The 24,032-nt window shown below is 38.2% G+C and overlaps 1 long non-coding RNA gene across 2 annotated transcripts in view; it reads left to right on the top strand.

Annotated features, from left to right (window-relative positions):
* Positions 1 to 4,565: 4,565 nt before the first annotated feature.
* The window catches only part of LOC129655087 (uncharacterized), a 71,903-nt gene continuing 52,436 nt past the window's right edge, over positions 4,566 to 24,032 (top strand). For both annotated transcript variants that reach the window (XR_008715752.1, XR_008715751.1), the window contains exons 1-5: positions 4,566 to 4,720; positions 5,054 to 5,154; positions 17,364 to 17,456; positions 19,227 to 19,350; positions 23,814 to 23,919. This is a non-coding gene — a long non-coding RNA (uncharacterized LOC129655087). The remainder of the gene's footprint in view (positions 4,721 to 5,053; positions 5,155 to 17,363; positions 17,457 to 19,226; positions 19,351 to 23,813; positions 23,920 to 24,032) is intronic.

Raw genomic sequence — 24,032 nt, 5'->3', positions numbered from 1 at the left:
AGTGGCAAGAGTGGTCATCCTTGTCTTGTTTATTGTACTAGAGGAAATGATTTTAGCTTTTGCCTGTGAAGTATGATGTTGGCTGTAGGCTTGTAATATATGGCTTTCATTATGTTGACATATGTTTCCTATACACCCACTTTGTTGAGAATTTTTACCATAAATGAATTAATTCTGCCCAAAGCTTTTTCTATATTTGTTGAGGTTATACAATTCTGCTTCTTCAATCAGTTAATGTGATATATCACATTGACTAATGTGCAGATATTGTATCCCTGGGATAAATTCCACTTGATTATTGTGTCAAGGAAAAAAAAAATTTAATAGATATAGAGACTGAACACCATTTTGTGAGGAAACATGGCTTGGTGGTGATTTTCCAGTTCAAGCCCCTCATTAACCAATGTGCCTGTTTTTTGTGGTTGTAGTCCAAGGAGGGGAGGGAAGTAAAGGAGCCTGTGACCAAGATAGAGAAGAACAGTGTATCCAAGGAGTAATTTCAGGGAAGTCAGGGGAAAATTTTTCTGAGTTTTCAATGTTTGGCCCATTTCAATATCACTTTCATATTTCTTGAAGAAATTTTTGTCAAATTTTCAGACTCTGGACCTTCATTAAAGCAAGTCATAACAAACACAAACACACACACACACACACCATCTCCAGTTAATCTAATTACTATACACAAAAGCCTTAGTTTTGAGCAATTTCCTATATTACTTAAACTTATATATGATGATTCAGGTAACTTCATCTTAACTGCATTAAGACAATGGCATTAGAGCCTGTCTTATTAATAGCATATTACACATTTCAGAAATGAGAGAACTTTTCTCATCATGCCAAGCAAAATGTCAAATGAATTAGAGATGATTAAATATGAGCTTTAGTACATTACCTCATTTAATACTCACAAAAATCCTATGAAGTAGGTATCATTATCGTGTTTTACAGCTGAGGAAACATGTTAAGTGATTTGACTAAGGTTACAATGGGTGGAGAGGGAAAGTATAGTCTTGAATGGGTTTCAAATATCCCAGTAGTAATTTCACCTGTATTACATTTGTCTCATTTGTACTTAAAATTGAAAGTATAAACAAGTTTAAACTATAAACTTCATCATGCTATTAAAAATTATAACTTTTTAGTGTAATGACTTCTAAAAACTGTTCACAGTCTTGTACTGTGGTTTACACTTCAGCACAAAAAGCTCTCAGCACTTAGAAAGTGTGAGCGTTTCATGTAGCCTAAAAATGCTCTCAAGTAAGGCCATTTAGTAGCAACTCCATAGACAACCTCCTGAACATAAAGTATGAACAGAATCTAAATGAGAAGATACGTTTAGTGGGGGAGGAGCACTGCTATCAGTATCTTTAGAGTCACCTGCTCTTAGTGTGATACCTGAAGAAAAACAATGATGTAGATTTATTGATACTGCTCTCTACTACCCTCCTGGAGGTAATTGATAATCAATTACTTAACTGTCCTTAATTTCCCTTCTATTTCTACCATAACAACCACAATAAAGCACAAATGGATTAATGCAATCATTTATTCTTTCCCAAACTCCTTCTAAGTAATTATTTGGTGCAAAGCACTAGGATTAGCATTTTGGGTACAAATATGAACAGAGTTTCTAATCTATTCCCTTGAGGCTCTTGTTCTCTATTATGTGTGTTTTAGGTACTTACTTATATATGTACACATGTATGTAGTATTACATGTAGGGACTTTAAAATGCATTATAAAAGATATATTAATGATAATTTGATATTACATATCATGCTAACAGTTGTCCCAGATGACTCAAATTCTAAATTTTTCCAGGAGAGAAGCTGCCTTATATAGTACTTCTCTCCCTCATGTCTCCTTTCCTCACCAGCTGATACAGTGGTTTAGACTTAGGGAGCAGCCAAAAATACTAATTAATTGATTTTTTAATTGACTTGTGATGATCTTTATTCTTTAAGATATATACTTAGCATTTTCTCCATGGCAATAATATTTTTTAATAATTGGTTAGATTTATTCTTTCATCAAACACTTACAAATGCCTTCCCAGGTGGCTCAGTTGGTAAAGAATTTGCCCGCAATGAGGGAGACCTGGGTTCGATCCCTGTGTTGGGAAGTTCCCCTGGATGAGGGCATAGGAATCCACTCCAGTATTCTTGCCTGGAGAATCCCCATGGACAGAAGAGCCTGGTGGTCTACAGTCCACGGGGTTGCAAAGAGTCAGACACAACTGAACGACTAAGTGCAACAAATGCCTGCTAGAGGTCCTAGAGAATTTCTGGATAGTTGTCACTGAGTTCAATTCACATTTAAACAAAGTCTTGATGTTCCAGGATTACTAAGGATGATTTAGGATATGTCAGTTTATTTTCTAAGGTCAGTAAATCAAGCAGTGCCTCCAAAATACCACCACTATTAAGTAGTTATTAAGTTAGATATTAAGTAATCTAACTTTCACATTCACCTGGTGGGTGGCTTTATGTTTGCCCATCCAGGGGAGGAGAAAAAGTGAGAAAACCAAAATTTGCTTGGTCATAGAAGGCAAATCACTCAGTCAATTGTCTTGCCTCTCTAGGAAGCTATGGCTCATAAACAAACTGAGCATATCTAAAGCTGATAAAGTGGCTGAAGCTTCAAGAGCAAAACAATCCCAGAACCTGATAAATCCCTTTGCTTAAAAGCAAAACCAAAGAAAGTTAAGTGACAAAGAGAAAAGCTTTTGTTTAGCAGCCAGGGATATGACACATAGTCTTGTGGGAGATGGGATGAGAATTCAGCTCTCATAAATAATCCCATTGTTCTAATGGATGATTATGAAATGACCAGAAAACGCATATTGCTGTCTCATTTTGATCAGGATTTAAGGTAATACAGTGGAACAAGTTTGATCATTAAAGAGCTCTGGGAAAGCTGGTGTTTACTTTAAAAAAATTAAAACTAAGCCATTCTTCTCACTGTGTAATTTAGGTGACAACTTTTTTTTTTTTTTTTTTTTTTTTTTCACAAAAACCACTTCATTCTTTATCAGCTAGGCTCACTCATTTCTGAGAAGTTGAAATTATGTGCCCCCAAAGTCAATGATGTACATTACTGCACAACCAAATTGACTTGAAGCATTTAAGGTCATTTCATGATTAGATTTGAACTAGTTCTTTTTTTGGAAGATCTGTTATTGCTTCTTAGTTGCTAAGTCATGTGCAACTCTTTGAGACCCCATAGGCTATATATAGCCAAACAGGCTCCTCTGTCCATGAAATTTCCCCGGCAAGAATACTGGAATGGGTAACCGTTTCCTTCTGCAGGGGATCTTGCCCACTCAGGGATCAAGCCCATATCTCCTGTACTGGCAGGCAGATTCCTCACTGCTGAACAACCAGGGAAGCCCTTTTGGAGGATAGTTTGTGGTAAATCCCACAATGGTATATGAGTGTGTGTGATTTGGGAACACACAGATGACCCTTCCTTACCTCTTGAAATGATCTCTATCTTTAGACTGCATTATAACTCTCTTGATTTTTTTCCCTAATCATTTTATTTGTTAGTCACCTTCACAAGGGTTTTCTTCTTCACCCCATCTCTTCAATATGACTTTTTAGTTTTCTGCCCCAGTTGTAATATATAGTAAAGGGTGTAAGCTTTGAATCAGACTGATTGTGGCTTCTGAGTAACTATGGGGTTTTGAAAAAATATCTTAGCTTTTTATGTCTCATTTTCCCTCAACAATTTGCCAAGATAATTATACTTGACTGCCTGTTTCTTAGGGCTGCCACAACAAAGTACCACAGCCTGGGTGGCTGTCTCACAGTTTTAGAAACTCGAAGTAAGAAACTAAGTTGTTAGCAGAACCATGCTCCTTCTGAGACCTGCAGTTTTGCCTCTTTCCAGATTCTGGTAGGTTTCTGGCAGTCTTTGGCGTTCATTGACTTGCCGTTGGGTAACTTGGATCTCTGTCTTTGTAATCACACGTCTTCTCCCTGTTTCGATGTTTTCACCTGACCATCTTCTTATAAGGACCAGTTACATTTTATTAGAAGCACACCCTAACCAGTATGACCTCACTTTAACTTAACCTCAGCAGTGACATTTGCAATGACATTACTTCTGAATAAATTCATGTGCTGAGATACTGGAGGTTAAGACTTTAATGTAAGTCTCTTAGGAGGGACCATTTCAACCCATAACACTAACCTATGGCATTCTTGCTTGCACTAGAATGATGGATCAAATGCTTGGCATCTAATTATATAGATGCCACAAAATTATATCCCCTTCCTTTCTCCTTCATGCTGGGTTTTAATTACAGTGTCTGTCCATGACTGACTTCAGTCTTTCCCAATGTCCTTACATGTTGTCCAAAATGTGCATTGAAAGTGGTGAAAGTTGGGTCACCACGTTGACCTCTTTTGATTCTCATCCTCATGTTGGTTTCTGAAGACATGGCTAATAAATATTATTTGCTATTTTTGTTTAGAGAAGCATTCATTTGCACTTCACTCAGTGTTTACTCATTTTTGGCTTCTTTCTTTGTCATTTTATTCAGTTTTATTGCAATCCCTTCCATACCACAATGTGCTTTGATGCAAGGAATCAGATGCTCCAGGAAGAGGGTTAACGTCCACAGGTAGTGGACCCCACGAGTACCAGCTCTGATTTAGGAGTCAAGACGTCTCTGGAAGGCACACTGTCCTAAGTTATAGATATTCAAAGAAGGGTAATTAGTTTTAATTGTAATGCTTTACTTTTGGCTATGCTTACCTCCTGCCAGATTTTTAATTCCCTTAACATTTAAGATTGCCAAATCAGGCCATCTGTAAACATGAAAAGTTGTAAAACTGGGGTCTTTCACCAAAAGGATAGTTCTAATATTCTGAACAGAAGAAAGACTGATTTTCTAGTCCTGAAAGTCCCAAATAATTTAATTTGGAGTGGGTATATCTTCTTGCTTCTTCTCTCTCTGCACTTCCTAGGGCTTTCTGGATGTGGGTGGATTTTGGTTCAGTGACCATCTTTTAAAATTTTTCTCTTTTCTTTTCTTTCTGTCCAGAATGTGCCTTGGCAAGACTTGTGGAGAAGCCCAGCACAGCCTTTCATGAGCCAGAAAGGTTAAAACTGTGCTGAAAGGACTGCCCCAGCTCTCTGCTGTTGGTGAGTTATTCTGTTTATTCTACATATGTTTCCTTTTAATTAAAATGTCATTTTTAATTAAAAAGGAAATGTCAAGAAGGAAAAAAATTGGCAAAGTCTGGACTATTGCAATGAATACAAGCAGAAAAAGTCAGTAGAGAGGAAAAAAACTTTGAAAGGATGAGAACAGTATCTCATTCACCATTTTGGTAGAAAGAAAAAAAAATCGAGAGGCTTGGAGACGTTTGAATAGTCTTTGTTGTTCACAACACACACACACACACACACACACACACACACACATCTGCTTTATAACATGTTCCCATAATTAAAAAATATATATTTGATATGTGGGTACATGCTTTAAGTTAATGAGTGATGCTGATGGGTGCCACATTTTTCATGAGTGACAGAGCCACTAATGAGATGTAGCATTGGCTACAGAGGGCACCAATAAATTGTGTGAAACACCCCTTCTGGCCATTTATTTAATTTATTTTACATAAGTGTAATGCCTTACAGTTTAATATGGAGGTTTTATTTTGTTATAAAGACCCGAGCCTACAATAGGCTTTTCAAGAATTATTCATCATTTATGCCTCCCATTTCAGCATTGCTCTGATACAGAATGTTACATGTTACGATTAAATCGTCAAGGGGTGCTTCAATAGACAAATAAATTCCATAAAAACTGCACTAGAGTATCCATCACCTTTCTTAGAGTGCAGGAGCTGACACATGGTTAGGTAGATAGTAAAGGAATAATGAAATGTTCAGTTCAGTTCAGTTACTCAGTTGTGTCCAACTTTGTGACGCCATGGACTGCACCTTGCCAGGCCTCCCTGTCCATCACCAACTCCTGGAGCTTGCCCAAACTCATGTCCATAGAGTTGATGATGCCATCCAGTTGGAATGCCATCTAATCATCTCATCCTCTGTCGTCCCCTTCTCCTCCTGCCTTCAATCTTTCCCAGCATCAGGATCTTTTCCAATGAGTCGATTCTTTGCATCAGGTAGACAAAGTATTGGAGTTTCACCTTCAGCATCAGTCCTTCCAATGAATATTCAGGACTGATTTCCTTTAGGATTGACTGGTTGGATCTCCTTGCAGTCCAAGGGACTCTCAAGAGTCTTCTCCAACACCACTGTTCAAAAGCATCAATTCTTTGGCACTCAGCCTTCTTTGTGGTCCAACTCTTACATCCATATAGCGGAAAAACCATAGCTTTGACTATACAGATCTTTGTCTGCAGAGTAATGTCTCTGCTTTTTAATATACTATCTAGTTTGGTCATAGCTTCTCTTCCAAGGAGCAATTGTCTTTTAGTTTCATGGCTGCAGTCACCATCTGCAGTGATTTTGGAGCCCCAAAAAATAAAGTCTCTCACTGTTTGCATTGTTTCCTCATCTATTTGCCATGAAGTGATGGGACCGGATGCCATGATCTTCATTTCTTAAATGTTGAGTCTTAAGCCAACTTTTTCACTCTCCTCTTTCACTTTCATCATAAGGCTTTTTAGTCCCTCTTTACTTTCTGCCATAAGGGTGGTGTCATCTGTGAATCTGAGGTTCTTGATATTTCTCCTGGCAATCTTGATTCCAGTTTATGCTTCATCCAGCCCGACATTTCACATGATGTACTCTGCATATAAGTTAAATAAGCAGGGTGACAATATATAGCCTTGATATACTCATTTCCCAATTTGGAATCAGTCCACTGTTCCATGTCCAATTCTCACTGTTGCTTCTTGACCTGCATACAGATTTCTCAGGGGGCAGGTCAGGTGGTCTGGTATTCCCATCTCTTTCAGAATTTTCCACAGTTTGTTGTGATCCACACAGTCAAAGGCTTTAGCATAGTCCATAAAGCAGAAGTAGATGTTTTTCTGGAATTCTCTTGCTTTTTTCCTATGATCTAATGGATGTTAGCAATTTGATCTCTGACAAAATGTAGTTTTGATATTTAGTGTGGGAGAGACCAACGGGAAGTGAACCTCTCCCCAGCAGGTAATACCTTGATTTTGCCTTTCCTCTCTTTCATTTTTGTCTTGTTTGCTCTTTTTGATGAGAACTCCCCATCCCTCTCTGTGTCTGTTCATGTTGGCTTTATTTTCCTCCCCTCGTGGTACCGTGCTCTTCCTTGACTTGGGTCTGTGCATATCCTCTTCCTTACCTTTGAAATATAATTTCATCCCCATACTCTTCCCTAATTCCTTAGCTAGTTACTCTTCTCATCTTTAGATCTCAGAGTATAAAATCAGTTCTCAATAGCGACCAAATCTACTGCTTTTTCTCTACCATCAATAGGTTCTGTGATTACCCGTCCACCACAATCTTCTTTCACAATACCCTGGAGGTCTCCCTTGTAGCACTTATTGCAATTGTTATTAAATTATTAAATGCTTAACTTCCAGCTTAACTTAGCTACCTTTTCTAGAGTGTAAACTTCAGGAGAGGAAATTGTGCTTACTTTGATGGCTATGTCTCTAGCACATGGCTCACTGTCTGCTGCTGCTAAGTCGCTTCAGTCGTGTCCAACTCTGGGTGACCCCATAGACGGCAGCCCACCAGGCTCCCCCGTCCCTGGGATTCTCCAGGCAAGAACACTGGAGTGGGTTGCCATTTCCTTCTCCAATGCATGAAAGTGAAAAGTGAAAGTGAAGTCGTGTCCGACTCTTAGCGACTCCATGGACTGCAGCCCACCAGGCTCCTCCGTCCATTGGATATTCCAGGCAAGAGTACTGGAGTGGGGTGCCATTGCCTTCACCAGCTCACTGTCTAGCACATAGATATGTATTTGTTGTTGAATGAAGTTTACTCTCAGGTGGATTCTTCAAGTGTGTAGTTAGTATGGTTTGTTACAAAGCAGGTTAAAAGTAGTGTAAATTCATACAGATTATGAAAGGGTTTACAAACAAGCACTGTAGCTTTAGCTCTGTATTTAGTATGGCTGTGATCCATGAAAATGATAATAGTGCTTAGAGTTTTATCCTGGTGTGATCAGAAAAAATGCAATTTATGGAGACATAATTCAGTAAACTGGTGTTAAGATTCTATTGTGACAAGCAGTGTGCTTGGTACCTACTGTACAATTTAGGAACTCTCAATTTAGTAAAATTAGCAGAGCAAGTGAGACTGAAAGAACATTTTTATGTTGGTTATCTTTTTGTTCTCCACCAGTAAATGTTATCTAAAGGAAAATTAAAATTAGGTTTCTTCCCAGTTCTTCACTGGGTCTACAAGAAAACATACTTACATCTATTTACAAAGCTGAATCTGGAGGAGATTGAAGTACTGTTCCTTGTTTACCTTAATAACTGATGAACTAATATAACATGACTACTTTTGTTGAAAAATAAAGCAAATGGTAGAGATTTTATTAGGTCTATATTAATTTCCTTGTCTAGTCCTGAGTGTTATAAATATAAGTAATAAAAGTAAAGACATCTCCTATCCATTTCACTGGATATTTTTTGACAGTTATCTTTGAAAAATTATTGAAAAGGTTCCCTATTTTTCTTTTATCACCATGATAGTCCAGAAGTCCTGCCTGGTGTCCAATTGAAATCCCTCCTGCTTTATTAAACCAATTTCTGCTTGTTTGCTTCTCTGTGTCCATGGAGAACAACTGATCGACATCCTTCATATAAAACCCTTTATATTCTTGGAGGCAGTAATTTCCTGTGAGATATTTAGTTGAAAGTTTCATAAACTTTAAGAGAAAAAAAGGACTATGGTTAGTTTTTACTTCATAAAAATATTATCCAAAGTTTTAGACATAAAGATAGTTACATTTACTTTCCCGTGTGACAAATTAACTTTAACCTCTTTTTAAGTAGCACTTTGAGTCCCATCATAACACATTTAAATCATGTATTTCCTGTCAAGCGTGGTTAATCATTTTGAAAGCGTGTGCATTGTTGCAACTCTTTTCGGCTTCTCTTAATTTCTTGGTAATTCTCTTCGACTGTGTTCTATCATTTAAATTTATAATTGTCTCAATATGAATTATCACTCATTTTGAATTGATTTTGGCAATTTGATTTTAAAACCTCAAAATCTGATTATGCGGAACCAATAAAAAAAATCATGTCAGAGACAGACAAAAAATATTACCTTTTAAGGTTGAGTGATTCAATTTCAGGAGCAGTTTTTAAAAACTACCTCATCTCTAGCATTAATTTCACATTAGTTGTCCACAGTAGTTTAAGAAATCCAAACATTTATATAGCAATAATGGCAAAATGTCACTGAAACTGCAAACATTTTTATGGTAATCTAGATGTGAAGGTACTTTCTGGGATTGACTACACATGATATTAACTGTCTCAAAGTTTCTTCATTCTTTATAGCAAGGGAGGTCTTCTCCTTGGAAGTTCTATGACTGGAGGGGTCTCTATACAAATTAACACAAAGTTTTGCCCAACTGTTTCCTTGGTTTTGGTGAAAGGCTGCCCTCTTGTGCAGAGATGAGAAGCAACTGTTTAAAAACCTCATTTGCCTTATTAGCGATGCAATTTCTGTTGGATTCCGAAATGGACATTAATACTTTGCACAACACCCACAAATCATCTTTTAGAAATACCAAGAAGCCGCTCGTAACCTTACTTTGGACTCCTTGTGTGTTAGAAATGAATTATGATTTTCATAATTCTTTAATACAACTCAGACCAAAGATAAACTTCACTTCCATATAAGAAAATAGCCCGCTGATAGGAAGAATCTACATGGTTCCCCTCTTAAAAAATAAACGAACACATGTATACCTGTGGCGGATTCATTTTGATATTTGGCAAAACTAATACAATTATGTAAAGTTTAAAAATAAAATAAAATTAAAAAAATAAATAAATAAAAAAATAAATGATGTGCTTATTTCTAATTACAAAATCTTCTGATCTGATAATAAGCATATAACTAAATAAAAAGAAGTCAGAATTACTCCTTTTAGTCTACTGAGGCTGAGTTTTGACTTTGTCACCAGAGAGAAAGAAGAAACGTGAAAACTCCTTCCAAAATTAGCACTTACAAGTGAAAAGCAGAGCACACACACTCTCCCATCTTTTTTGTCTTATTTTTCCAAGTTTATAGTTTCATTGCAAAAGCAGTGATTCCAAAATGCATCTTTGATAAGTAGATCAAATAGATGGATTCGTTCTAACTGATAGTTTAATAGTGTTTTATTCCATGCAAATGCTTTCTTGTACTTTTTAAGTTAGGGTTTTAAAGAACTTAACAAATAATTATTATTGTCACTTAGAAAAGAATTAGTTGACTATCTGTGAAGTTATGAGTGATGAAGAATTGTGAGCAATGCTATCTGAATTAATCACTCTGTCTCTAACACATAACTCACAGAATGGAGAAATAAAGCTTTGACGTGGCTTACATGTTAGAATTCTACGAGGTCTTTAGTCATCGGATGCTGTTTGAACTCCATCTTTTTAGAAGATAAAAATGACTTAAAGCAAACAGAGCCCCAAGAACTATAAAAACACATGTCCACACAAAAAGTTGCAAACAAATGTTCAGAGCAGTATTATTCATAATTACCAGAATAGCCAAAAAATGGAAATAATCTTAATGTTCATCAGTGGAAACCTGTGGTTTATCTATACAATGGAATATTATTCATCCATAAAAAGAAGTGAAGCACTTATATTTATTACAACATGGATGAATCTTGAAAACATTATGTGAAGTGAAATAAACCAGACACAGAAGGCTACATAATGTTTGATTTCATTTTTGTGAAATGTTGAGAGTAGGCAGATCTATAAAGATAAAGAGTAAATGAATGGTTTCCTAGGACTTGGGGTAACAGGGAAGTTTGGAGACAGTGAGAGGAAAAGGCAAGCTGCTGTTAACAAGTACAAGATTTTCTCAGCAGTGATAAAATTCTTTTAAAATTGCTTGTGGTGACAGTTGCAGCATTTTGGGGATAAATATACATTAAAACCACTGAACTGTACTTCAGATGAGTTGTACAGTATTGGAATTACATCTCAATAAAGCTGTTATTTAAAAAAACAAGAAGGGTAAAAAAAAACAAAAAACACCCACTCTGTTCTGTAAAAAGTCTTTTCCTTTATTGTTAATGTCTGATATTTGGCATTCAAAACTCCTCATATGTGTGCAGTTAGCCTCAGAACCTTCCTTGGTTTTTAAAGATTTTATGTCATTGGTTCAAATCTGCCTTCTTGTTTTATGAGTTTAATTATTATGAATAATATCCCTTCAGACTTTTCCCCCCCTTCCAGGACAAAATGCCTTGGAGGGAATGTAAATATTTTAAGTGTTGTTACAATATTTATATGACTGCAAACAAAGAGCCAGGGGCGGCACTTTGCCCTAACAGAGCAGAGCACAGGCTTTGCAGTCTGACTAATGAAGATTCAGCCCTGCTTATTAGTTGTGAAATCCTGCACAAGTTCTCTTTTTGAATCTCAGTTTCCTTAGCTGTGAAATGGGGACAGTTTCACACAGCTGTTCTCCTGGGTAATAGATGAAATCATGTATTTTAAGCTCTTTGCAAAGTTGCTTAGCACATGATAGACATTCAAATGAGAGATTAATAATAGTAATCTCTGAAGGAAACAGTTCTGTTTATTTAACTAAAGTACATGATGAGAAAACAGAGTTAGCCTCCTCAAGCCATTTTCATGTTCAGGAGGGAGTTTTTGCCTTCACCTTTAAAAATAGGAATATTTATAGAAAGTTCAATATGAAGAAGCATTTTTTCCCCCTTTAAAAGAAAAGCTAGAAGGAGACGTAAGGATTCATCCTTTGGAGAATGGTTAAAATTATTCTCTTCAGGTATTATTTTGAAAATAATAGATTTTACTTATCTTAGGAATTTTTTTTCCTGCCCTTTCATCACAATTGCAATCAGCACACTACCTTCACTCAGTAACAACAGAAACAGCTGGATCACCTATTTTGATGAGGGATTACTCTTCATTATTTATAGTAACACCCATTTCACCAAGTGGAGCCCAAAAGAAGCAAAAAACAAACAAGTGACTTTCCTTATAACAGGTAACTGTTTTCTTTTGTATTAAATTTCCTTCCCTATTGCTTTCCCCAGCTTCAGATTCTGAAGCCTGTTTTGCCACACAGGGGACACTTTGAAACCAGCCAAACCAACATAACCAATAGAAATTTAATTCTCAAAATACAAAGGTTTGCCTTAAACATCCTGTAGAAGCATTAAGCAAAATATTAAGGGATAAAAACAAGCACATAACCATGCCAAAGACCTTGAAATCTGAACAGAGACTATGTTCGAAGTCAGACATGCATAAATAAGTGTCTTTGCTCAGTGATATTAATGAAATAGTTAATTCTGTTGTCATGGCAACAAAGAACAGCTGTGATGAAAAAAAGCTAAAGGTCTATACATAATGCCCAATGCAAGGTCTCTCTAGTTCTAAAGCTGATTTTCTTAGCTACAATAGAAGTGATGTGTTTTCAATATCATCCTAAGCTTTCATGTCAAATCCTTCCAGTTAATCCAATAAATAGACCAGCAGCATAAAAAAGAATATATGTTTGCACATTATAAACCTTATAAAAGAAGTTTACCTATGCTCAATCTCAAGAGGTGATCTGGAAAGTAAACATATACTCCTGCAAAAATAAAAACCTTTACTGAGTGGAAATTGTAAGAAATAAAATATGTTCCAATGGGATATCAGAGTAATTATCAAACACATTATTATCTAACCAGTCAGTAGGAATGTACTATATTTGGGATAACGACATCACTGTCCACAACAACAGCAATGCAACAGCAAAAATAATTCAATTTTAAAACCCACCAGAACATAATACGTGAACAAGTTTGTTTTCCAGGCTCATCAATGCTTTTCTGTGAAGGTGAATTCATTTCAATTTGCTGAATAATCACACCAGTAAATCTACCTTAGATTTCAGATCAATTTTGGATTCTGACAAAGATCCATGTAATATTTCACCTTTCTTTATAAACTTCTTCTCTCTACCCTCTGGTTCCTGGAAGATGTCCTGGCTTTCTTTGTCTTCCTCATCTCTGCTCCTCATGTATCTCTATAAGAACTGTTCTCTCCACTCTCGATCATGATTGTAGCTTGGGTGCTCAGAGTTTTTTCCCTGCATTATTGTAATAATCAAATGTGCCCCAACTTAATTTCTTCCCAGATGTCAGAGTTATCTTTTTAAAACACAAATCAAATTATGTTACTTGTCTTAAAATTTTTCAGATAGTCTCCCTTTGGTGCATGCTTAGTTGTTTAGTCCTGTCTGACATTTTGTGGCCCCATGGACCGTGGCCAGCCAGGCTCCTCTGTTCATGGGATTTTCCAAGCAAGTATACTGGAGTGGGTTGCCATTTTCTCCTCCAGGGGATCTTCCCTGACCCAGGGATCCAACCTGCGTCTCCTGCTTCTCTTGCATTGGCAGACGGATTCAGTGGTAACCCTGAGCCACATGGGAATCCCGGTCTCCCTTTATGCTCAGGAAAAAATCCAAACTTCTTTCTTTTTTTTTTATTCATCTGTCTTTCTTTTTAAAAATAAGAACCGCATATGTTTAAGGTGTACATGATGATTTGATGTACCTATACATAGTGAAATGATTACTACAGTCAAACTAATTAACATATCCATCTCCTCACATAGTTACTTTTTTTTTTTTTAATGAAAGTACCTGAAATCTATTCCCTTAGCAGATTTTGAGAGTATAATACAGTGTTATTCACTACAGTCAGGGTATTCACTAGTCCTCTAGACCTAACACATCCTGCAGAACTGCAGTTTTGTGTCCTATGACCAACGTTTCCTCGTTCCCCCATCTCCCTGCCCGTTGTAACCACCATTCTGTTCTCTGCTTCTATATATGTTACATGTGTAAATAAGAGTCTGAAGTATTTTTCTTTCTGTGTTTGGTTTATTTCACTTAGTCTAATGCCCTCCAGTTTCATTCCTTTTGTTGCAAATGGCAGGGTCTTCTTAGAAGGTTCTTCATGATCTGAACCTTAGTGACTTCACTCTCATCTCCTGTGATGCCCACATCTTCCTTTCTGGCTGAAAATACCTTTCGAAGCTTTCCAAATGGACAGTATATTCTCAATGTCTGGGTTATTTTACAACTCTTTCTTCCTTTAATTTGAAGGTCTGTCTTTTTGCTTCTCCATTTAATGCTCTCCAATTTGTAATTTTAGATCTAACTCGTATTTTCAAAAGTAGACAACATAGTATTATATGTAATGATAAAAAGTGGTCCAAATTCAAATATCTCATCATCAAATCATTTAGTTAAATTGGGATATAGACACGATATGGAATATTTTGAAGCCATTATAAACTATGCTAGATGTATACATGTACTGATATAGAAAAAATTTTTTTGCTAACTTTTTGGGTTACTAACAGGTGAAGAAAACAGTATGTTCAATGTAATTCAAGTTTTAAAATTAACTTTATCCATGAATTATTTACACACTATAAAAGGCAAAGATTTTAATTGTATAGTTTGATGGATTCTTTTAATACATGGAGAAGGAAATGGCAACCCACTCCAGTGTTCTTGCCTGGAGAATCCCAGGGATGGCGGAGCCTGGAGGGCTGCCGTCTATGGGGTAGCACAGGATTGGACTCAACTGAAGCGACTTAGCTGCAGCAGCCTGTAAACATCATCACAATCAAGATAAAGAGTATCCCATCACCCAAAATTTTCCTGGCTCCCTTAACCAGTCAATCCCACTGCTACCCCTGGCCCCAAGCAACCACTGATTTGCCTTCTATTATTATAGATTAGGTTTTTTTCCCCCTAGAATTTCAATGAAAACATATAGTATGTGCTTTTTGTGTCTGGTTTTTTTCTTCCAGCACAGTGATTTTGAGGTTTCTCCATGTTGTTTTATCGATAATCCTTTTATTTTATTGCTGTGTGGTACCCTCCTTCGTTGTTCAATAATTTATCTGTTCACGCCTTCGTGGACACTAGAGTTTTTCCAGTTTTCACCTAAGGTGTAAATGAAGTTGCTATGAACCATCAAGTACACTTCTTTGCATGGACATGTGTTTTGTTTCTCTTGGGTAAATATCTAGAAATAGAATTGCTCAGTTGATTGGTAAGGATATGTTTAACTTTACAAGAAGCTGCCACATTGTTTTCAAAAGTGGTTGAACAATTTTATTTTTCTTCAGTGAAGGAGATTCCAGTTTCTCCACCGTCTTAGAGTGTGATTCTTATCAATATTGGCCATTCTAGTTGGTGTGTAGCAATATCTCACTGTGGTTTTGATTTGTATTTACCTGGGCTCCAAAATCACTGCAGATGGTGATTGCAGCCATGAAATGAAAAGACGCTTACTCCTTGGAAGGAAAGTTATGACCAACCTATATAGCATATTCAAAAGCAGAGATATTACTTTGCCAATAAAGGTCCATCTAGTCAAGGCTATGGTTTTTCCAGTGGTCATGTATGGATGTAAGATTTGGACTGTGAAGAAAGCTGAGTGCCGAAGAATTGATGCTGTGGTGTTGGAGAAGACTCTTGAGAGTCCCTTGGACTGCAAGGAGATCCAACCAGTCCATTCTAAAGGAGATCAGTCCTGAGTGTCCTTTGGAAGGACTGATGCTAAAGCTGAAACTACAGTACTTTGGCCACCTCATGCAAAGAGTTGACTCATTGGAAAAGACTCTGATGCTGGGAGGGATTGGGGGCAGGAGGAGAAGGCGATGACAGAGGATGAGATGGCTGGATGATATCACCGACTCGATGGACGTGAGTTTGAGTGAACTCCGGGAGTTGGTGATGAACAGGGAGGCCTGGCATGCTGCGATTCATGGGGTCGCAAAGAGTAGGACACAACTGAGTGATTGAACTGAACTGAACTGATGATTAATGACATTGAGCATCTTTTCATGTGCTTGGTCATCTGTTTATCTTTTTGATGAGAATCTATTAAAATCTTTTGATCATTTTTAAATTTGTCCTTTTTTTCTTGAGTAGTAAGAATTTAGAATATTTTTTTATGGAAACAAGTTTTCTGTTTTATGTATATATTATTAATATTTTCTCCTTGTCTATGGCTTGAGTTTTCATTTTCTTAATGGCTTATTTTAAAGAGGAGAAGTTTTTATGTGATTATGTTCTGGTAAAAATAAAGTGTAAGCACATCTATTAAACCTGGAAGACAACCTGATTCTGCCTTTGCATTCCTGGAACCTGGCTCAGTATCTGACATAATCAGTGCACGATAAAATTTCACTGAATTCATTCAGCAAATATTATTGAGGACCTGCAATGTACTAGGAACTGTGCCTGGAACTGGAACACAAGTTATTTATAAAATTCAGTTCTTGCAAATAAGTAGATTATAGTTCAATAAATGAAAGGTAGAGTACTGTATATGGACAAATCTCTGGATTGTCTGTGCCTAGTACTCTTGCCTGGAAAATCCCATGGACGGAGGAGCCTGGTAGGCTACAGTCCATGGGGTCGCTGAGAGTCGGACACGACTGAGCGACTTCACTTTCACTTTTCACTTTCATGCATTGGAGAAGGAAATGGCAACCCAGTCCAGTGTTCTTGCCTGGAGAATCCCAGGGACGGGGGAGCCTGGTGGGCTGCTGTCTATCGGGTCGCACAGAGTCAGACACGACTGAAGCGACTTAGCAGCAGCAGCAGAATTCCTAGCACTTACTAGGTACTTGAAAAAAATGTGCCAGTGAATGAAATGGAGTGATGATATTTTAGTGCCATTTTGTGCATGCATGCTAAGTCACTTCAGTCATGTCTGCCTCCTTGTGACCCTATGGATTGTAGCCCACCAGGCTCCTCTGTACATGGGGATTCTCCAGGCAAGAATGGAGTGGGTTGCCATGCCCTTCTCCAGGGGATCTTCCTGATCCAGGGATAGAACCCATGTCTCTTGTGTCTCCTGCATTGCCAGGCAAGTTCTTTACCACTAGTGCCAGCTGGGAATCCCAGTGCCACTTTAGTGATAGTATTAATATTTTTAGTGGTTCAGATACACTAGTTATTTAAGAGTTTTTTGTTTGTTTGTTTTTAGTTTAATAGATATGAAGGCAGACAACCCAGATAAATTGATAGAAGACTGAGAAAAGTTTATAGGAGAGTGACTAAACCAAATGAGCTATTACTCTGGGACTTCTGCAAAGCTGATGACTCCTAAAAGGACAGGGACCAGGCAAATAAATTTTTTTCATTATTTTTTTTTTCAGGAGAATCATCTTTAAATAAAAATGGAGCTCCAGATGTCTGCATGGAACTGTCTCCTTTTCTTCTTTATTAGAAGTGGTTAGATCAGATCTCAAGTCAGTTTAAATGTCTTAATTATTAACAAGACTATGATCATTCTTTACATAGATGTTGTCTATGTATTCCTCAGTTGTTAGAATCAGGACAGCAATGTCATTATCTGTATAATCAAATTGGATGATTTCATCCTCAGGCTCTCTAATATGTGTGATACTGGTAACTCATTTCTTGAGAAACATTAACTCCTAGATATTAGATATGTTATTATTGCTTACTATGTTTGAACCTTTTCCTAATAAGGGCAAATAGAAATGGTGATTGCAAGAAGTCTCAAAACATATGAATAAAGAAAATGTTCTTTCAGCAGATGATAAATCCTAGTTATGTAGTAATTCATGTGTAAATAGAAAAGGCCTTTGGGAGTGTGGGGAGAGATTTTTTTTTTTTTTCTGGAGAAATTGACCATTGACTATTGTTTTAATTGTGGGATGTATATTTCTTTTTATGATAATATTTAATGGGCAGGTTTTTAAGTTATCAAAAGTGTATGATAGGAGATTAAGGCTTTTTTGTTTTAATTTTATGGTAGCATTCTACAGGGTAGGGTCTTTTACAAACACTACTTTCCTCTGAGCTTAGCTTTTGTCTTTATTTTGGTAATAAATCACTACCTGTGGGTGGAAATATGCACCTTGATACATTTGATAATAGCTTTGAAGACAGAAAAACACACATTTTTTGGAGTGCAAATAAAGAACATGCACTATAATAATCTTTATCTTTTTCAAACAGGAATGCAGTTCTGGGGAACATAAGGCTGTTGTCTAATTATTGGTGAATTCTGAACTGCTTGTTAACTTGTATTAAATTGAATTTGGATCATCCCTTAATCTGACCAAAGCATTTTGCTATTACCTTTGCTAAAGTTTACCAGCTGGTTCATGATCATCTCTTCATCCTTCTACAGGACGACTGATTATAGCGTTTCTTAAAAAGCAACAAGACTTATTTCAAGCTTTCTCATTTCTTCCAGCAGTTGATAGGCATTACTGTAGAAAGTCTTGGAGACAACAGAGAACTTTGTCTGGCTTATATTTTGTATGAGAAAACTCTGAAAGGGGCACTAATGTTTTTCACACCCTCAGAAAATACTGGAAGAAATCAGTTACTTTCTTGAAGGACAAGGTGATTTCTATTTTTCTGCCATAGGAATTCCCAGGTAGCTCAGTGGTAAAGAATCCAACTGCCAAGCAGGAAATGTGGGTCCAATCCCTGGGTTGGAAAGATCCCCTGGAGAAAGAAATGGCTACCCACCCCAGTATCCTTGCCTGGGAAATCCCATGGGCAGAGATGCCCAGTGGGCTACAGTCCTTGGGGTTCCAAAAGAGTTGGACATGACTTAGAGCAGCAGCAGCAGCATTCTGGCATAATTTAAAAATCTAATGATTGAAGAAGAGTGTTCTTAGAGAAAAGAAAGAACAATATATAATTTTACCCTCAAAAAACCAACTGAGACCCAAAGTCTAACCCAGTCATGTTTCATCTCATCAATCATGATAGGAATTTTAAAAGTTTGTAATTTTATCAATTAATCTCTCATTGCCTTATGTCTTTATCTCAAAAATGAAGATAATTGTACTGCCTTTCTCACTGACTTATTTTGAAGTTAAATCAGATCATATAAACAATCCACTAAGATAATAGATGTCACTTAGTAAGGGCTTAATAAATATTAACACTGCTATTAGATGACTGATGTTCATACTATTATTTCCCAGTTTTATTATTATTATGAATTACCCCTCTCTGGTTTCTGTAAAGTTTAGAGTCAAGACTGTAAAATGAAAAGAGCTGAGCATTCATCTTTGGGGATGATCAGGAGCCGACATTACCCTTCTGGAAGAAGCATCCTCAAACATTGAGATCACTGTGTCCTACTTAATGGATAGCGTAAGCCTTTCTGCTTGTGTCTTGGAGGGAAGGAATGTCATGGGAGACTGCCTGAGCCTGAACCAAGGTCCTGAGTTATGATAGCAATTCCCACTGTGCTGAGAGAGCACCAAAGATAAGTCAAGAGTGGGTGGTAATCAATTCACAGATCTATTTGGCAATACAGATGCACAATTCCAACATCTAAAAAAACTCCAAAATCCAAGAGTGTTTTGGGAGGAGGGTATTGTATGGTTGTTTAGTCACTTGTCTTTTGTCACCAAAGTTAACCTGATTTGCACTCACGTGGCAATGAAATCTGAATGGATGTGATGTGAGTCTATTATAGCATCATCATCACCCTTAGAGTGAATACACACAACCAGAAATATTAATGACTTCATATATGAAGAGCTGCCCTGACCTTTCTGGGGATATGATATACAGGGTGGGTTTTTTTTGGTGCTAAGTTGCTCAGTTGCTCAGTCGTGTCCGACTCTGTGACCCCATGGACTATAGCCTGCCAAACTCCTCTGCCCATGGGGTTTTCAAACCAAGAACACTGGAGTGGGTTACCATTTCCTTCTCCAGAGGATCTTCCCAACCCAGAGATTGAATCTGTGTCTCCTGAGTCTTCTGCATTGGCAGACATATTCTTTACCACTGAGCTACCTGGGAAGCCATGATATAAATGATATGCATATTCATTTTTTCCCCTAAAATGTGAGAAATTCTGAAATAGAAAACATGTATGGACCATAGCTTTGTGGATAAGAGATTAAGAACTACACCGAGTAAGAGATACATTTTGATCTGGTAAAGCAAGCTGACCCAGTGAGATCTGTTTACTCCTCCGTGGGCGATCACCTCCGAGCGTCCGCTCCCGGAGAGACATCTTTCATCTTCAGGCGGTCCTGGTAGGCTCCCACAGAGAGGGGAGGCCATCAATACGAAGCCACAGCCTGACTGTGGTGATTTCTTACCTTAGAGAAAGCAACCCGTCCCCACTTTTTTGAAGCCAGGAATCTAAATTTAAAGACTATTTGGGCAATCAGAATTCAATCTGAAGGGAGATCTCCTCAGTGAGGTTAGAATATGGCCTGGTGAGCCTAACATTTCTAGTTCCAATAAGGCCTTCCTTTGCATGTTGGAGACTTGGGTTCCTACTCATCGTTAGTTTTCAGTTTGGTGCTGAGAGCTCTTGCCCACACCTTTCCCCCTTCAGTACTGCAGAGGACCTGTGGCCACTCTGGGCTGACACCTTCCCTTTTCTTTCCACTTGTCTTGAAAATAAGATGGTATCTCTGAAATTTACAAATATCTAACAGATTATAGCAGACAAAGAACATCATGTTAAAGAAAGACTAGACACGGATTTTAGTGCTGTGCTGTGCTGAGTTGCTTCAGTTGTGTCTGACTCTTTGCGACCCTATGGACCATAGCCCACCAGGCTCCTCGGTCCACAGGATTCACCAGACAAGAGTGGGTTGAGGTGGTTGCCATATCCTTCTTCAGGGATCTTTCTGACCCAGGGGTTGAGTGCATCTCTTACATCTCCTCCAGGTTCTCTACCTCTGGTGCCACCTAGGAAGCCCATGGATGCTAGTTCTGGTACTTAAATGTTCTAGAGAAGGAACGTGAATTAGAAGGGTGTTTAGTAATGAAATCCTAGAAATGGTATCAGAGATGGAAATCATTAAAGCACTGTGGAAGGAAAGGACTCTGGCTAGGGAGGTGCTTTACCAGCCCAGGTGCTCTGGACTACTAGAAACTGATGTCAGTGAACATTCCAACCATCTACCAACTCCCTTTACTTTATTCCTGTTTTCTCTGCCTAGATGGAAAAAATATGTTGACATAAAGGCTTGCATTCCAGTCCCCTATTATGAAAAAGACATATTTTTTGGATGTTAGTTCTAGAAGGTCTTGTAGGTCTTCATAGAACCATTCAACTTCAGCTTTATCAACATTACTGCTTAGGGCATAGACTTGGATTACTGTGATATTGAATGGTTTGCCTTGGGAATGAATAGAAATCATTCTGTCATTTTTGAGACTGTATTCAAGTACAGCATTTTGGGCTCTTTTGTTGATAGTGAGGGCTGTTCCATTTCTTCTAAGGGATTCTTGCCCACAGTAGTAAGTATAATGGTCATCTGAGTTAAACTCACCCATTCCAGTCCATTTTAGTTTGCTGATTCCTAAAATGTCTATGGTCACTCTTGCCATCTCCTGTTTGACCACTTCCAATTTGCCTTGATTCATGGACCTACCATTCTAGGTTCCTATGCAATATTGCTCTTTACAGCATCATACTCTACTTCCATCACCAGTCACATCCACAAATGGGTGTTTTTTTTTCTTTGGCTCTGTCTCTTCATACTTTCTGGAGTTATTTCTCTACTGTTCTCTAGGAGCATATTGGGCACCTACTGACCTGGGGAGTTTATCTTTCGATGTCCTATCTTTTTGTCTTTTCATAATGTTTATGGGGTTCTCAAGGCAAGAATACTGAAGAATAAGAAGGCTTTCCCTTCCCCAGTGGACCACGTTTTGTCAGAACTCTCCACTATGACCCATCTGTCTTGGATGGCCCTATATGGCATGGCTCATAGTTTCATTGAGTTAAGACAATCCAGACATACTGGAATGCAAAGTCAAATAGGCCTTGGGAAGCATCACTATGAACAAAGCTAGTGGAGTGATGGAATTCCAGTTGAGCTATTTTAAATCCTAAAAGATGATGCTGTGAAAGTGGCGTCAATGATGCCACTCAATATGTCAGCAAATTTGGAAAACTCATCAGTGGCCACAGGACTGGGAAGGTCAGTTTTCATTCCAATCCCAAAGAAAGGCAATGCCAAAGAATGTTCAAACTACCACACAATTGCACTCATCTCACATGCTAGCAAAGTAATGCTCAAAATTCTCCAAGACAGGCTTCAGCAGTATGTGAACCATGAACTTCCAGATGTTCAAGGTGGATTTAGAAAATGCAGAAGAACCAGAGAGCAAATTGCCAACATCCGTTGGGTCATCAAAAAGCAAGAGAGTTCCAGAAAAACATTTACTTTTGCTTTATTGACTATGCCAAAGCCTTTACTGCATGGATCACAACCAACTGTGGAAAATTCTTAAAGAGATGAGAATACCAGGCCACCTGGCCTGCATCTTGAGAAATCTGTATACAGGTCAAGAAGCAACAGTTAGAACCAGACATGAAATGACAGACTGGTTCCAAATTGGAAAAGGAGTGTTTCAAGGCTGTGTATTGTCACCCTGCTTATTTAACTTATATGCAGAGTACATTATGCGAAATGCCAAGCTGGATGAACCTCAGCTGGAATGAAGTTTGCTGGGAAAAATATCTATAACCTCAGATACGCAGATGACACCACCCGTATGGCAGAAAGCAAAAAAGAACTAAAGAGCCTCTTGATGATGGGGAAACAATGGGAACAGTGAGAGACTTTATTTTTGGGGGGCCCTAAAATCACTGCAGATGGTGCAGCAGCCATGAAATTAAAAGATGCTTGCTCCTTGGAAGAAAAGCTATGACCAACCTAGACAGCATATTAAAAAGCAGAGACATTACTTTACCAACCAAGGTCTGTCTAGTCAAAGCTATGGTTTTTCCCCTGTATGGATGTGAGAGTTGGACCACAAAGAAGGCTGAGTGCCAAATAATTGATGCTTTCTAATTGTGGTGTTGGAGAAGACTCTTGAGAGTCCCTTGGACTGCAAGGAGATCAAACCAGTCAATCCTAAAGGAAATCAGTCCTTAATATTCATTGGAAGTACTGATGCTGAAGCTGAAAGTCCACCTGATGTGGAGAACTTTGGCCACCTGATGTGAAGAACTGACTCATTGCAAAAGATTCTGTTGCTGGGAAAAATTGAACATGGGAGGAGAAGGGGACGACAGAGGATGAGATAGTTGGATGGCACCACTGACTCGATGGACATGAGCTTGAGTAAGCTCCGGGAGTTGGTAATGGAAAGGGAGGCCTTGCGTGCTGCAGTCCACGGGGTCTCAAAGAGTTGGACATGACTGAGCGACTGAACTGAACTAAACTGAAGGGCCTGAGAGTGCAGGCTCCTTGACTTTTCTGGTTCCTATTGTATAGTCTCTGTGAGTGGAGGTGGTAGGAGTTTGCCCCAAGATGTGGAGCTAGTCCTCTGTGTATGCTAATAAGCTCCCAGGACTGAGCTTCCAGCCTGTAGGACTTCTAGCAGGTGGGCGCAGGCTCTCCTGAGACTGCCTGCATTTGCCTGCAGAGAGCAGATGGGTGATAAGGTTAAGCTGACACAGACAGCTTCTCGAGTTGTCAAGTAGGAAATATGCATCTTTCCCTCCAAGTTTTCCTCTTGAAGGAAAACAGCTATTTTTGGTATTCTTTATTCTTTTCTAAGGTTAAGGTACATCAGGTTGACAATAATTAGTCAAAAATATTTACTAAGTGTCTGTTGTTTTCTCCTCATAGTGCCAGGCCTTAGGGGCATGCAAAAGAAGGAGATACGTTTCTGCCCTTGGAGGATGAAACAAATGAACTTAAACAATAAACCATTTCTGCAGCTAAACCAGGGCAGGTAAGTGTGGCTGGTTTGATTGACAGTGGGAAGACTTGGGGACTGACTTAGTTAAAAGAGGAAGAGAGAGGCGTGAGCAGATTTAGTGAGAGGTTCTAGAAACCTGTAAACAG

The sequence above is a fragment of the Bubalus kerabau genome, chromosome 6, assembly GCF_029407905.1.
Source record: "Bubalus kerabau isolate K-KA32 ecotype Philippines breed swamp buffalo chromosome 6, PCC_UOA_SB_1v2, whole genome shotgun sequence".
NCBI classification, from domain to species: Eukaryota; Metazoa; Chordata; class Mammalia; order Artiodactyla; family Bovidae; genus Bubalus; species Bubalus kerabau.
This window is presented reverse-complemented; position numbering and strand designations above follow the sequence as displayed.